Source organism: Acanthopagrus latus, chromosome 16, assembly GCF_904848185.1.
Source record: "Acanthopagrus latus isolate v.2019 chromosome 16, fAcaLat1.1, whole genome shotgun sequence".
Taxonomy (NCBI): domain Eukaryota; kingdom Metazoa; phylum Chordata; class Actinopteri; order Spariformes; family Sparidae; genus Acanthopagrus; species Acanthopagrus latus.
The window spans coordinates 22,926,239-22,939,807 of record NC_051054.1 but is presented as its reverse complement, the minus strand read 5'-3'; the positions used below and the strand labels follow the sequence as shown (position 1 = coordinate 22,939,807).

The 13,569-nt window shown below is 39.2% G+C and overlaps 1 protein-coding gene across 3 annotated transcripts in view; it reads left to right on the top strand.

The window, feature by feature from the left end:
* LOC119034220 (leucine-rich repeat and fibronectin type-III domain-containing protein 2) overlaps positions 1-13,569 on the top strand; it is a 133,732-nt gene that overhangs the window by 58,476 nt on the left and 61,687 nt on the right. For all 3 annotated transcript variants that reach the window (XM_037125032.1, XM_037125030.1, XM_037125031.1), the window contains exon 3: positions 11,321-11,456. The gene's annotated coding sequence lies outside the window, so the exon portion shown is untranslated. The remainder of the gene's footprint in view (positions 1-11,320; positions 11,457-13,569) is intronic.

The following is a 13,569-nucleotide window of genomic DNA, read 5'->3' as shown; positions in this document are numbered from 1 at the left end:
TAAATTGTATAATATTTGCTCCGTCCAGTGTGAGTTTCACCTGGATTTTCTTAATTCCTGAATTTATAAACCTCCTGCTTTTTGAGTTTTCAAAATTGCAAAATATGAAATCACCTTAGTAAATGTTAAAGACATCCTAAAATAAAATAACTCAAGGTTGACTTTTGGTTTCACACTGGACATGAACAGTGGTTTCCTGAATAAAAATCCTGTGCTTTGTTTAACCTGATAATTTATCCCCAATATCCTCCATATGTGGACGTTTTACTTTTTTCTCACTTCCGTCTTTGCAACAGTAATAATTACTGCAGCTGCAAGGGGTTGCCACCTAACAAGAATTGTAAATATGGGTTGTAATAAGTAGCTTTTATAATCAGCTTTATGGTCGTTGGCTGGTTATGTGAGATCTGATTCCTGCGTTGTTGTGTTTTTAAATGTTTCATTTGAAAATGTTAATGCACTGCAAGTGCTACCCCCAGTTTGAGCATTTCCCCATTTTGATGAAGTTCTGGGTGAACATGTGTATGTGTTGGCATAATTATAACAGCTTGTCACCTCTTTTCTCCTTGTTTACTTATTTTCTCTTCCTTTTTGTGCAGTAGGAAACAGTAGTAAACATTCTTCCACAAACATAGTGTATATTCTATTCTATATGGAAAGTGTGAGGACTGATGTTTGTTGACTCCAGCTGTGTGAAAGAGCATGCTTTGATTATGATCACTCGAGTGTGCATTTGTGCCAGCTGGGCCATGTGTTGTCATTTGCATTTGCCTATTTGAATGAACCATGTGCCTGCGCTTAAGTGTGGTTACAGTTCAACAAACCACGCTCAACATGTCAAGGTACACTGAACATGCCCTGACTGCACCTCCACATCACCGCAGCAAGACTGATACTTCAGTCCCCAGAAGACAGCACAGACAAGATTTTCAGTTGATATGAAATGACTCCCTTAAAAAAATTCACACACAATCAAACACTCAAAAACAGAAAAACCAAAGGAAAAAAGTTAGAAGGTTTGAGAAATGTGGATAGGAGTATACTTCACCTGTGTGTTAAATGAGGCTGTTTCCAGTGTTTTCTAATGTCAGCATCAAGATGTGTCAACTTCCCTCATCATCTGTGATTAACCCTGACAGGAAGCAGGGACGGGTGGCTGGCTGTCACACCGAAGCACTTAGAAAGTGAGATCTGCCCACCAGCGTCAGCAGCTTGACTTACAAGTTAGCACCGTTCCTACAAACCGGCAGCTGGTTTATCCGTGACTCAACTCGCACTCAATCCATAATTGTGACAGGACTTAACCTTAATTATACACTGTTTTTTTTTATTTTTATTAATGGACATAATTTGGCCTTTGAGTTAATAAGCCTTTCGTGTTAATAAAAATGTCTTGATGTTAATTAGAATCTGTCTTGATGACAAATTAACTGGCTTTCTGTGTGAAGGCCATTCAGAAAGTCTACAAATGGTTTAAACCTTTTTTGCAGGCAAGAGATGTTTTTTTTTTTTTTTTTTTTTTTTAAAGTTCAGCATCAGATACATGATTCATCAAATATCTCTTAAAACTTCAGAGATGTTTTCCGAGTTTGAAACTCTAAAATACTAAAATCCAAATAAAATCAAAAGAATGTGGTCGTTCATGGACTAGATGATTATAATTGAATGTGCAGTTTTAACACAGTGGTTATTTGCCAGAATAAAGGACTGTTTTCCAGTATGAGAAAGAGGAATTGCTATGTATTCATACTTTACAGACTGATCTTTTAAAATGCCATCCTTTGACCCTCTGCTACAGGAGAGCAGTATTGCCTTTGAAACACCTACATATATAAATTGTTCTTCTGCTGAGGTGAATGTACTTCAAGATTTACCAAGAACGTCTGGAATAATGGTGGGAAAAGGAAGACAAGTGTTATAGCTAAATACATGTTATGCACGTTGTTGGGTGGAGTGCCGAGACGTGGTGTGAAATGAATCCACAGTCAGTTGATCTTTTGCATCACTTTACAGTACACAGGAAAGATAGTGCACTCCAGCTTTGCATGGCTGTACGATGCACGATAAAATGATGTCACATTAAGCTTGTTTTCGAAGTTTGCTTTGGATGTAATCCAGATAGCTTACCATTTACATCCTGCATACATCAGCGAGTACATTACAACCTGACAGGAGACAAACACGAGCTTCAGGCCAAGGCTCTTTATGTAAGCCTCATCCCAATATTCTCCCAAAACAGATTTTACAACAACAAAGAGTTTTGGAATTTAAGATGTCTTATTACCCTTGCATAAATAATGCACCCCCTCTTTGTGTACTTGTCATGAGCTAAAATATTCTATCTCGTGTTTAGCACTGGAGGGCTCAACTTACACAGTCAATTACTGTATGCGGCTTCATCATATATTTTGCATGCAAATGAGACTATAAATACACCGACTCATCTCTCAGATGCATCACACTGCCGTGGTATTAAACACTGTGCTGTGACAAACTGTAGGTCTCTTGCTGTCTCACAGCGCTTCACAATGTCTCTATCTCCTGCCACGAGATGTGCAAACCTGGTTTAGTCCGTGTTTAACTGGCTACAGAAAAAGTACAGAGGAAGCAACATGGGTGAAGTGAAAAAGGGATACAAGTTTTCATACTGGCTTGCCAAGTGTAAATGAGAAAAAGACATAGATGTTTTTTTTACCCAAAGAAATAGTAAACATGACCATATTACCTAAAAAGTGCAAGACCCTATCATAAGGAATTTCAAGGGGAAACATAGTAGGGTGCATTGTTTTAACATCCTTGTCCTTTCTAACTGGTCTGATGAAGGAAATATTGATCGGATTTAAATATATATCTATTTTGTGTGTGTCTCTGCCTATTAATGTTAATACGTCTATTCAAATAGATAGAATAAATTAATATACCATGTAGCACATTTAGATATGTCATTTAAAAAGGTTCAATGCAACAACTGATTACTGCTGAGCAGGGGAGCTACCTAGCACGAGTTTAGCTGTTTTTAATCATAGCTACTAGGCTGAGGCATTATTAGTGGAATACAACTAGATCACCAAGATGGAACTTAATCCAAATTTATATTTTTTGGTTATAGATATTGCAATGACCGGAGAAAATTGACAATGAATTTAGTTTTACCTTTTGCTGAAGTGACAACCAACTTTAAACTTTTTGAATTAGGTGGAATACATTTGATCATCTCGGACACCTTGGGTCCTTACTTTTCTATGGATGCCACCCTAACACCAATGAGTGTCAGTGCGTTGTGCTAAATCAAATCCAATCCATGGAAGGTAATAGATATTTGATGAGATCAGATGAAGATGCTGTCACTTTTACTCCTTGTCACGTTCCTACGGTCCTTCAGGAGCAGTATTTGGGGTGTGGTCACTAAGTGCCAGTGGCAAACTTGACCATATGGGGGCTCCAGGCGAACATTCATTTGGGTGCCACTGCATCTACCAGTCTAATGTACCTTATATCGCATAATGAGATACTCCATACAAGGGATGGACCTTCCTTTCTTCTGTCACGCTCGGCCAGTGCGTGTATGAACATATTTTTGTAAAACACTGAAATTAGGTTTTGGAGCCATTTGGATTGACAAATTGATACTGATACAAATTGATACTGTCTTCGGTGACAGATTCAGCTGTAACATTACCAGTGAGTGCAAACGGTGTAGATGGCTGCTCTTGTTCCACTACCGGTCCAGCTGACATCGCTGTTCCTGTAAAAAAGCTTGATATTTTTGGCAGCTTTTAAATAAACTACTGCCTTTGGTCCCTCTTCTTCTTTTTCTGTTACCCTCTTTCATATATTCACGTCATTTCTCTCAATTTATCTCTTCTCCAGTGCTTAATTTGTAAATCATAAGGTGCCGGAAGGCAAAGTGCATATGACAGTGCACGGATGATGAGATGGGCACAGGTCCCAGAGCGCATACAGAAAACAGTGCTAAAAACAACATGCAAATGCCCACTTACCATGTTGTGGGACTTAAAAGCCTCAATTTCTAATGATATCCATGATATATAATGTTATGACAATAATTTACAATGATTTTAGGCTACACTCTGCACAGCGCAGGCAAATGCCCACATCACCACAGGTGGGACTTACAGTATACAGTCAGCAATTAATTTCTCAACAGGTCTAACTTGTAAAACACAAAAAACACAGCACAGCGGCCTATTAATAGACAGTATGCTTTATTTAGTTTTAGATTTAGCAGATCCCTGACTCTTTCAAATGACGTTAAATCTTAATGAACAACACACAATTATTGGGATATATGAATACTATTATTTTGCTTTACAGTACAGAGGTACCGGATCTGCCCAAATAAGTCCTGAAACAAAGGCAGGCCAAAACCAGCAGGGCTTAATTTGTGCCAGATCCTGCTAGAGCACAATCCTGCGCAAATTAACCCCTGCTCTTCTCTCTCTCTTACCACTATTTACTGTTTTGGATACGTGCAACATGAGGACCATGATGCGTAACATGGAATTGTCCATGAAGTGCAGACTGAAGTGGGGTGCATGGTTGGCAGAAAGACCGTCAAATTAGACATCCCAATGCTACTATTGTGACAGGATTTTTTTTAAAAGCGTAAATATGGGGACAAAATCTAAAGAGGGCTTTGTATGGGGCCCGGGACTCCAGGAAAATGCCTGGTTTGCTAAAAGTACAGCCTGCCTCTGCATAGTGCATTATCCTGGAGTGTGTTCTGCGGCAGAGTTTGTGTGTGAGATGCATGTCAAACTGGTCTCCATGTCCATGCTGATCTCAAGGTTTCCCAGCAGAACATTAAAGTGTGACAAGATAATCAGTGTTATTCCCTTAACCTAATGTCCTGGCTGATTTGTACACATGTTCATGGCATTAAATTTCTTTATGGTTGAAGAAATGCCAAAAAAAACAAACATTTTAATGTAATTTCATTTCATTTAATGTAATAACACTTTTAAATGGCAACATTACTGTGACCATTTGGCCTCCCAGTGCCCCACACAGACTCCTCTACCCCGGGATCTCCTTGAAGTGAGGCTGGTTGCAATGGGCCATGATAATGATTATATGGCAGGTGGTTTGAGCTAGGGTTACATTGATTCCTTTAAAGCTGATTTTGCTCAAACACAAATGAATTATGTAGCAAAGGCCCACTGAAGCAATCCACAGGCTGTGTCACAGATGCTGCAGAGCTAAAGATAGAGCCAACAACAGGTCAGGCTCACCTCCCCTGCACCAAGCCTACAATGGTGTTAGAAAGACAGTAGGTTTTATACAGAGCTAGTTCAAAAAGCCAGAGGAGTGTGTTTAATGTTTAAAATCCATCACAAAGCATAGGTATAGCATATACTAAAATAATACTAAAACTAATCATGAAACATGATGTGTGGTAATGTTGGAGCGATGGTACTAGGAAAATAGTGTTTTAAGTGGGTGAGGCAATGTGTTAGCGTGTGTGCTGGTGTGTTGTGCTGTGGTGTGATTTAGTCAGTGGGAAGGAAAGGGAGTTGAGCTCTGTGTCACAGTATTTGTTCAGAAACTTTGGTAAAGTTTGCTCAAAAATATATTCCTCTTTGTATTATTTGCCTTGCAAACTCAGCCAACAGTCACCCAATGAATATATCTCATGTTTGCACCACTGGGATGAGCTAGTTAGCACACTGTTCTTAGTGCAGGATGTGCTCTCACAGTAGCTCGCTGAGCTACGAGAATGGGTTTTGTTTTGAACATAGTTCTAGCATGAGGCCAATTGTTTGATGTCTACACAGGCTGTACCATTTGTATGAAGTCGTCTTTTACATCAGGCCCAATAGTGTAAGGTGACTTTAGGTAGCGCTGCTTCTTTGAAGCCATCATTCATTAGCATTCTAGGATAGCCCTGGTCCAACCACCCAGTGCTTGGATCAAAACATTAGCAACAGCAGGGCAGCAGGGACGTGCGTAGCATTCTCTCTGACCTCCAGTCTTTGAGACACCTCATTTGCAGCTCAGTTGTCATATACAAATCCCTCCAGATAGATTATGTCATGATATACTCAGCAACCTGCCGTGCTATTATGACAGGTCTGTTTGCAGATGGAGATTAGATGTGATTTGGAAGGACAGCACACCAGCTCTTTGATGATCTGGATCCACGTGGTAATAAGTGTAAGGAGGAGCAGAGGCTTTGCAGAGACTTGTGAAAGACGAGACAAAGTCAGTGGAAACTCATTTTCTCACTCTTTAAGTATGTCTTCACATCTAACCTGTTTGGTCCGGTTGAAATGAGCTCAAATCTGTTTGCCTGGTTAGTACAGTTCATTAGGGCTGGTGTGAAAGCTGCCAATCGAAACTTGGTTTTGATCAAACAACCGAACCTGGGCTGCTTAAAAAGATGGTACTAGTCCACAGCATGCAGACTGTGGTGGTTTTGTCATGTGAAAGCAAACAAATTAAACAGGATTTTGATAGCAGCTGTGTGTGCATAGGTTCAAGTGTTTGACAATATTATATCAATGGAGTACAGTGAAAGTACAGATATTTTGTCAATGACAAGCTAGCCTGATAGATTTAGGATTTCTAATACTAATACTAACACTAATACTAATATCGATATGCGTATTTTTAGAAATGTCTTTCTATTGACCTGCATTAATATAAACAATCTTGTCAATGATCCAATAGATTAGATTTTTTTCAAAGAATTGTGATGAAGATAAATGCTACTCAGACATTTTACTATGTAAAGACAACTGTTTTTTAATGACTCAAACCAAGATTGAGACTTCTGCAGTGCAAGTTTGTGTTACTCTTCAGCCAAGATATACACTGATACATATTTGCAATAAGTAATTACATAGATATATGATATTATATATACTAAATCTAGGTCTAAATTGTAGCTGCAGAATTTGGCAGTGTTGATGTTTGGAATTGGTTAAATTTGCAGAGCTGGATATTATGATGAATTATAACTTTAGCACAGAATTGTTACAATAATTTACTCTATGGCTGCAGACATTTCTTTATTTCAAGGCCTGCAATTTGACAAAATCATTGTTTTCTGTGTGCATGTTTTCATTTGTACATATGTAAGTAGCTTATACATTGTAGATGTAGTATCTGGCTGGAGACACAAACATGTACATCTGCTCTACTGGGAATAAGATGCAAAGGGTGCATCCTCGAAACACTCATCATCTCCCTGGATAGCAACAACAGTTTACGTTTGGATCTGTCTCCCACTCATCAAACAACCATTTCCCTGCTTATTTTAAAAACATGTTGCTCTCAGTAACCAATCTGCAAGCAGATTAAATAAAATGTAATTCCATCTCTCTTCTTGTGAGGTCCAGTTGTGGCTTTGGTCTGGCATCAGCTGCGTTTTCAGTGTGGCTCAGATAAAATGAATAACAACACTTTAATGTATCATCTGAAGCAGCAGTGTTTGTATGTTCATACACGTGTTTTGGCAATGTGGTGGGGACATAAGTCACACACTGACGTTGTGGGGACTTGCCTTTCTTATAAGGACAAAACGAAAATCCCCATAAAGTAAATCATTCAATTTTAGGGTGCAGACTTTTTGGATTACTGTTGGGGTTGGGATTAGGCAAATCATGGTTATGGTAACGGTTAGCATAAGCCTCCAGAAAATTAATGTTAGTATATTATGTTCCCAGAAATCATGGAAACACCACTGTGTGTATATTCTATGTAGCTGACATCCTGTGTCTCATATGGCAACTGAATGAATGTATTAGAGATTTGTGTGTCTACACGTGTGTTTGGTTCACAGTATAGTTATTTATCCACATGTTGAGTGTTATTCACAGTGTTTCACCAACTCTTGATGTTCCAATGCTGCTGTATTGTTGTGATGAATCCTTAATACAATTCAGGCCATAACAGACATGATGTTGACTGTGCTGTCTTTCTCATAATTACCTGATGGTAAACCGGTGATGCAAAGAGCTTAAATTTAAAGGATTTAAAGCATTTAAAGGATTTCTTGGCCTCCCCTATTTGCTTTGATTGACCCCTTAAGAGTACAAAATGACAGGATGCATTCTTGATTGATTACCTTGATGCAGCTTCTTCTGAATAAAGTGTTCAGAGACCACACAGCTTAATTAACTTCCCTTTAGGCATTTGGTTGCTCACATCTCATTTAAGGTATTTGACACTTCTGAGCATGCACCGCTTATTTTACATCAAGACACTGACAGCCAGTGCAGATGTACTGCAGAACTTTCAAAACGGATTTAAAAAAGGGTAAAAGCATGATGTTGAGTATTAAAACTCTAAGGTGGACAATCCTTGTTTTACACATTGATCACCTTCAGGGCCCATAATTTCAGGCTTTATAATTGTGTTAAAAACATACTGGGCATCACTGCAAAAAGCTGAAGAGTGTATAAAGGAACTCTGTGTCCACACATAGTTGGAGAACATCTTTTCCAGTGTGCCATGTTTCACTCTGTTACATCAACCATAATCTGGAATGACAGCTGTTGATGACCTACGCTACATGCAACAGCAGCGTTTCAATTATACTGCATGAAATTGTCACTGTGTGATTCCTGGATGAACTTTCATAGCTGCATGCGTGTTTACACTCGAACAATGTTAAGCTCACCACAAGGCAGTGTGGGCACTCATGCTGCTGTAGGTGGGTATAGGGAGAAATAGAGAATGCCGCTTGCAGGCTCTGGAATCTCATTAACCATATTGTGCAGCCAGAATCAAAGCAGAGGTGTACTTGGCACCAGCTAACTGCTACATCCAAGGAAGTCAGGAAATCTCTGGGGCTTAGTAACACCCCACATTGCAGAAAGAGCTTGTCAATTGGATTTTGGGAGGATATTCTGTAGCTTGTCAGTGTGACAGAGGCAAAAATCACATGAAATAACAACTGAAATTGTTTGTCAAAAAGAGGAAATTGAATTTTTTTAAATGATTTCAGGTTATTTTAATATATAGTTTACAAATGTGAGAAAATTGTAGTGCAATTCTTTTTTGGGAAATTTGTACTAATATTCTTATCTGTCCTACCACCGAGGTATCTTAGCTATGTTCCAGACCTTTGAATCACTGACAACATCTAAGATTTATTTTTTTTTCCAAAGTCGGAAAGGTTTGGCTTTGTGTTCATGAAGGTCTGGAATTAACAGTCCTTTCCAAACAGGCAAGCTAGTTTAAAGGTGCTGAGGCACTCTGGAGAAAGATAGCTGATTGTTACGTTAAGACAAAAACATTGAGACCAACCAGGTACTTCATGCCGGAGATGGCGTTTGAATAGCACATCTCCTGTCCCGCTCCCCCCCAAAGCCAATCATCTGTTTTATCACAGCTGAACTGGGAAACAAATGAGTCAGTCGTGTTGTTGCATGATGCAAACACACAGTTTAGATTCATTTACAAAGAGGCCTGGTCTTGTTAGCCTGAAATAACTGCCCAGGGGTGTTGCCAAAAATGCTGCTGAGTGGACTCTAGTTAGGCCTCATTCCCTGGTTGGTACACCATTGGTTGTCGGTGTTCAGTCAGAACCAGTCATTGAGTATGATTTCTAAAATGCTACTTTGGGTTAACAAAAAGGGACTTTTAGACTTAACAATCTGTCTCTAAGACTGGTGGACTGCATCACTAAATGGGCCTATTTCTTCCGTCAACAACAGCCATTGTAAATTTAAACCTGCCCAAGTGACTGCTACTGAATTTGCTGACTAAAATGGCATTGTATCACTAGTATACTAGTATCTCCCTCTTAAAAACAATATACTTAGCTTACATTTCAAAATTTCCAGCTGAATTGTTTTAAAACAAGAATTGTGTAAAAGGGGTCCTACATATGCATTACACTGAGCCAAAAGATTGATGCTAAAGCAAACATAACCAAGGCTGCACGACAATCCCCAGCACCATTCTGTGATATTAACCATCCCGGTGTCTGGCTGAAAAAATTCAAAGCAGCAGGACGATCTGGCTCTGGATGAGATGTCGCCATGGTTACCAAAAAAAAATAAATAAATATCAGTCAACAATCAATCACACACTTGAAAAAACTGCAGTCAAGAGGTTCTTCAGTGACTGAGTTAAACAGCCCTGCTTTAGATGAGCCGTTGAAAGATGTCCCTGTTTAATTTAATAATTGAGTTATATATACTGTATATATCTAATCCAAATCAATTGCTTTTTTTGTAATTTGGGTTCAATCATTCAATCAGCTGCACCTTTCTGACAGTACGTACAGGATTTTAAGTGCAGGAAGTGCAGGGACAATCATTTTCAGGAATCAACCAATGTCCTTTTTTCATGTTTGACTGCTGTGACACAGCGCTTATTATCCAGTATCACACTGACACCATTTAATTTGGTGTCACTTGTTCATGGCCATTAGTCTGCAGTGTCTTTTCTTTCAGACAGTTGGATTTTGTGTCATTTAGTGTTCTACCCCAACTGTCTGATTTGGCAAAGACCGACCTTTGGCAGATGCAGACATTAAGAGGAGTCTTGTTTAAGCAGAAAGATGTATTGTTCTGTAAAGAGACCACTAATTGCATTGAGACTTCAAAACTGCTTTTGTTTACTTGCCTCAGCCAGCGCAGCCTGGAGCCAGAACACACAGTTTTTTTACCAAAATAAATGTATTAAGGCTTGTTGTGTCTACCTCTCTCTCTCTCTCGCTCTCTCTCTCTTTCTCTCTCCCTGCTTTTATCTTGTCCCATTAGGGTGAGAGGCAGCAGTGGGTTCTGGGAGGACATGTGCTCTGACATGGTCGCAGAATTTTAATGAGATGTATGAATGCTGTATTATTGGACACCAGCTATTCCCTCCTGTGATACGACTCACTAACATAGAAACAGATTGTCAGGGCTCCTTTGCCACTATGTCTGAAAACATTATGGGATTCACCCTGTCTCCTTGTGACTCTCACATCCTTATATTTTTATTTCTCCTTAAAGTGATTTTTCCATCCTTTAATTCTACAGACTGACAAAAAAATAATAATGATAATAAATAACAACTAAGAAGGGTATAATTATCAAATTGAAAGCCAAAATACTGTTTTCCGGCTCCCTGCTGCACTCCAAAGCGCATTTTGAATGTTGGATATTTAAATTCTTCTGTGGTCATGGCTAACTATGAACTACTTCTTAGCAGATTACAGGTCAAATTGAAAAAGGCAGAAAATCATCAACATCCAAAATTTTTGTTTATAGATGTGTGCAATTTGCAGGTTATTCTGATGAAAACAACTATCGGCCATAACTTCCTGTCACTAACGGTCCTACTGTGCCTCTTCCTTCTTTAGGTGACCTGAGAGATCCATCAGAGGCAAATGTGAAAACTATAAAGACGTGGTGTTGGACGATTCAGACCCCACCCTCTAGACATGACTCAATATGTCTTTGGATACCTGACCTGACAAAACCACCAATCCTGTTACTGTAAGTACATAAACAAAATGAACCCATTTGAAACAGGATAGTGGTTTAATCATATAGACATCCATACATGAGCATGGTCACATGTCATGGTTTCTGACATTAAAGCTGCAGTTTGGAGTTTTGAGAAAAAAGTGGACTTAGCTAGAATATTTGAATGACACAGCTTCCAGGTCCCTCCTTCTTCCTCTCTGCTGCTAGCTAATCATTACCCAGCGCAACATTTTTTCTTCATCTTTCTTCATTATTTCTCTAAACCAATTCAGAATCAGCATTAGAAATCCTTGTCCCGCAGACAGGGACATTTGTTTGAGGGTCCTGAACACAAACTAATGTTAATATAACTGCCCGGTTACTTGAAAGACATGTTTGCTAACCAGTATTCATAAACACAGAGCTAAACACCAGAGTTAGCATACAAACTACCAAGCTAGATTTAGCAAGAAGCTACATAGCTTGACTGAAACCTCGTACAACCATATGCGCTATTGTGAGTATTACTGTAACTGCCACCACCATAGCCTTGTGGTTGAAACATAGAATGAAACATATATCAAGCAGAGGTCCTTACTCGTCCAGCAAAAAAGCAGCTAACTGTGCATTGCTGTTGAGTCCTTACAAATCCCGCAGCTCCCTTCACCTCTGAAATGCCGCTCTGATATTTACCCTTGTTTTCTCTCTGGCTCACTGCTTTTCTTCCTCAGTCTTTTCATTTCTTCTCTTTGAGGTGGGCAGTGGTGAAGCATTTGTGTTTGTTGTTGTCTGTTCTCTGCCATTGTTTACAGTTTGGGCATGAAAGTATCTAACCAGGTAAGAGCAGGCACTGTGCCTGCTCGGGGGAGGGGCACTGCTGATTACGCATGTGAGAGAGGGGGGGCTGCCAGCAGTGTATGCATGAGACACTCTCCTTGGCTCTGATTGGTTGTATTTAGCCGGGTGTGGTTGATTCTTGCAAATCAAATTACAACCACTGGTTGGAGCCACAGACACTAGATTCTTACACAGCTGACCTGTATCTTATTCCACTGTCAGATCATAATGTCAATTTTAGCAAATATAACCAAAAAATAGTTACAAACTACAGCTTTAATGTAGCATGTACATTGATTTTTCGAGTGATATGTTAATTGACAAAAAATTCTGAGATATTGTTGCTATTATTTAAACCACACTTGCGTAACCCGGGATATTTCTCTTATGTGTCATGTCATTTGGACTTAATTCGGACATTTCACTCGTACAGATAACTGATTCACTATTACTGAGCAAGGAGCACAAGGTGTTTTGGCCAGATCACTCATTTATTTTCTGATGACACAATGGCACTTGCCCATCTGTATGGTTTCATGTATGTAATAGGGAAACAATCCGCTTTTACCAGTAGCTTCATATCTTAAACACCAGGTATCCAAGAAACCTGGTATTGGTCATCGAAGAAGGGCTTAAGGAAAATCAGACTTCTTAGATAAAATTATTTCTTGGTCATTTAAATCAAACATGTAACTGGGGTTAGAATCACCTTCTGATATTGTATATACACAACACATCCTCATAACTAAAAGACTGAATGGGTTGCCAATGATGAAGAAATTATTCCTTTGTTTGTTTGACCCATCCATCCACCACGTCCTTCTCCTTTTGCAGACTTTGTGGCTGCTAATACTCTGTCATCTGACATCCTCCTCTACTGCCATATTGATTACTGCGGTCGTGAGAGGATACTGCCAAGCTATAAACATTAACATGCATCATTACAAGCAGCTTGCACAGTGGCCGTTTTTTTTTTTTTTTTTTCTGATGAGAACAGGCTTAATATTCATGTGCTTTACAGACCTTAGACTGGATAACACACCAACAGTGCATTCTTGATTTTAAAAAGGGAATAATTCAAACTAAAACTTTAACTGACAAAAAGCAACTAAGTAAGGGTTTTTTTTTTTGTTTTTTGTTTTTTTTCCACAGGTGAACTTTGACTATTTTATGAAAATCAGCCATGTCTGTACAGTGAGGAAAGGTTAACTCTCACCACAGGCCTTCCTCTCACTGCTCTGCCACCCCTGCACCACACACACACACTCAAAAGCAACAGGAAGTGGCGTCCAGCCAAGCTCCTGAG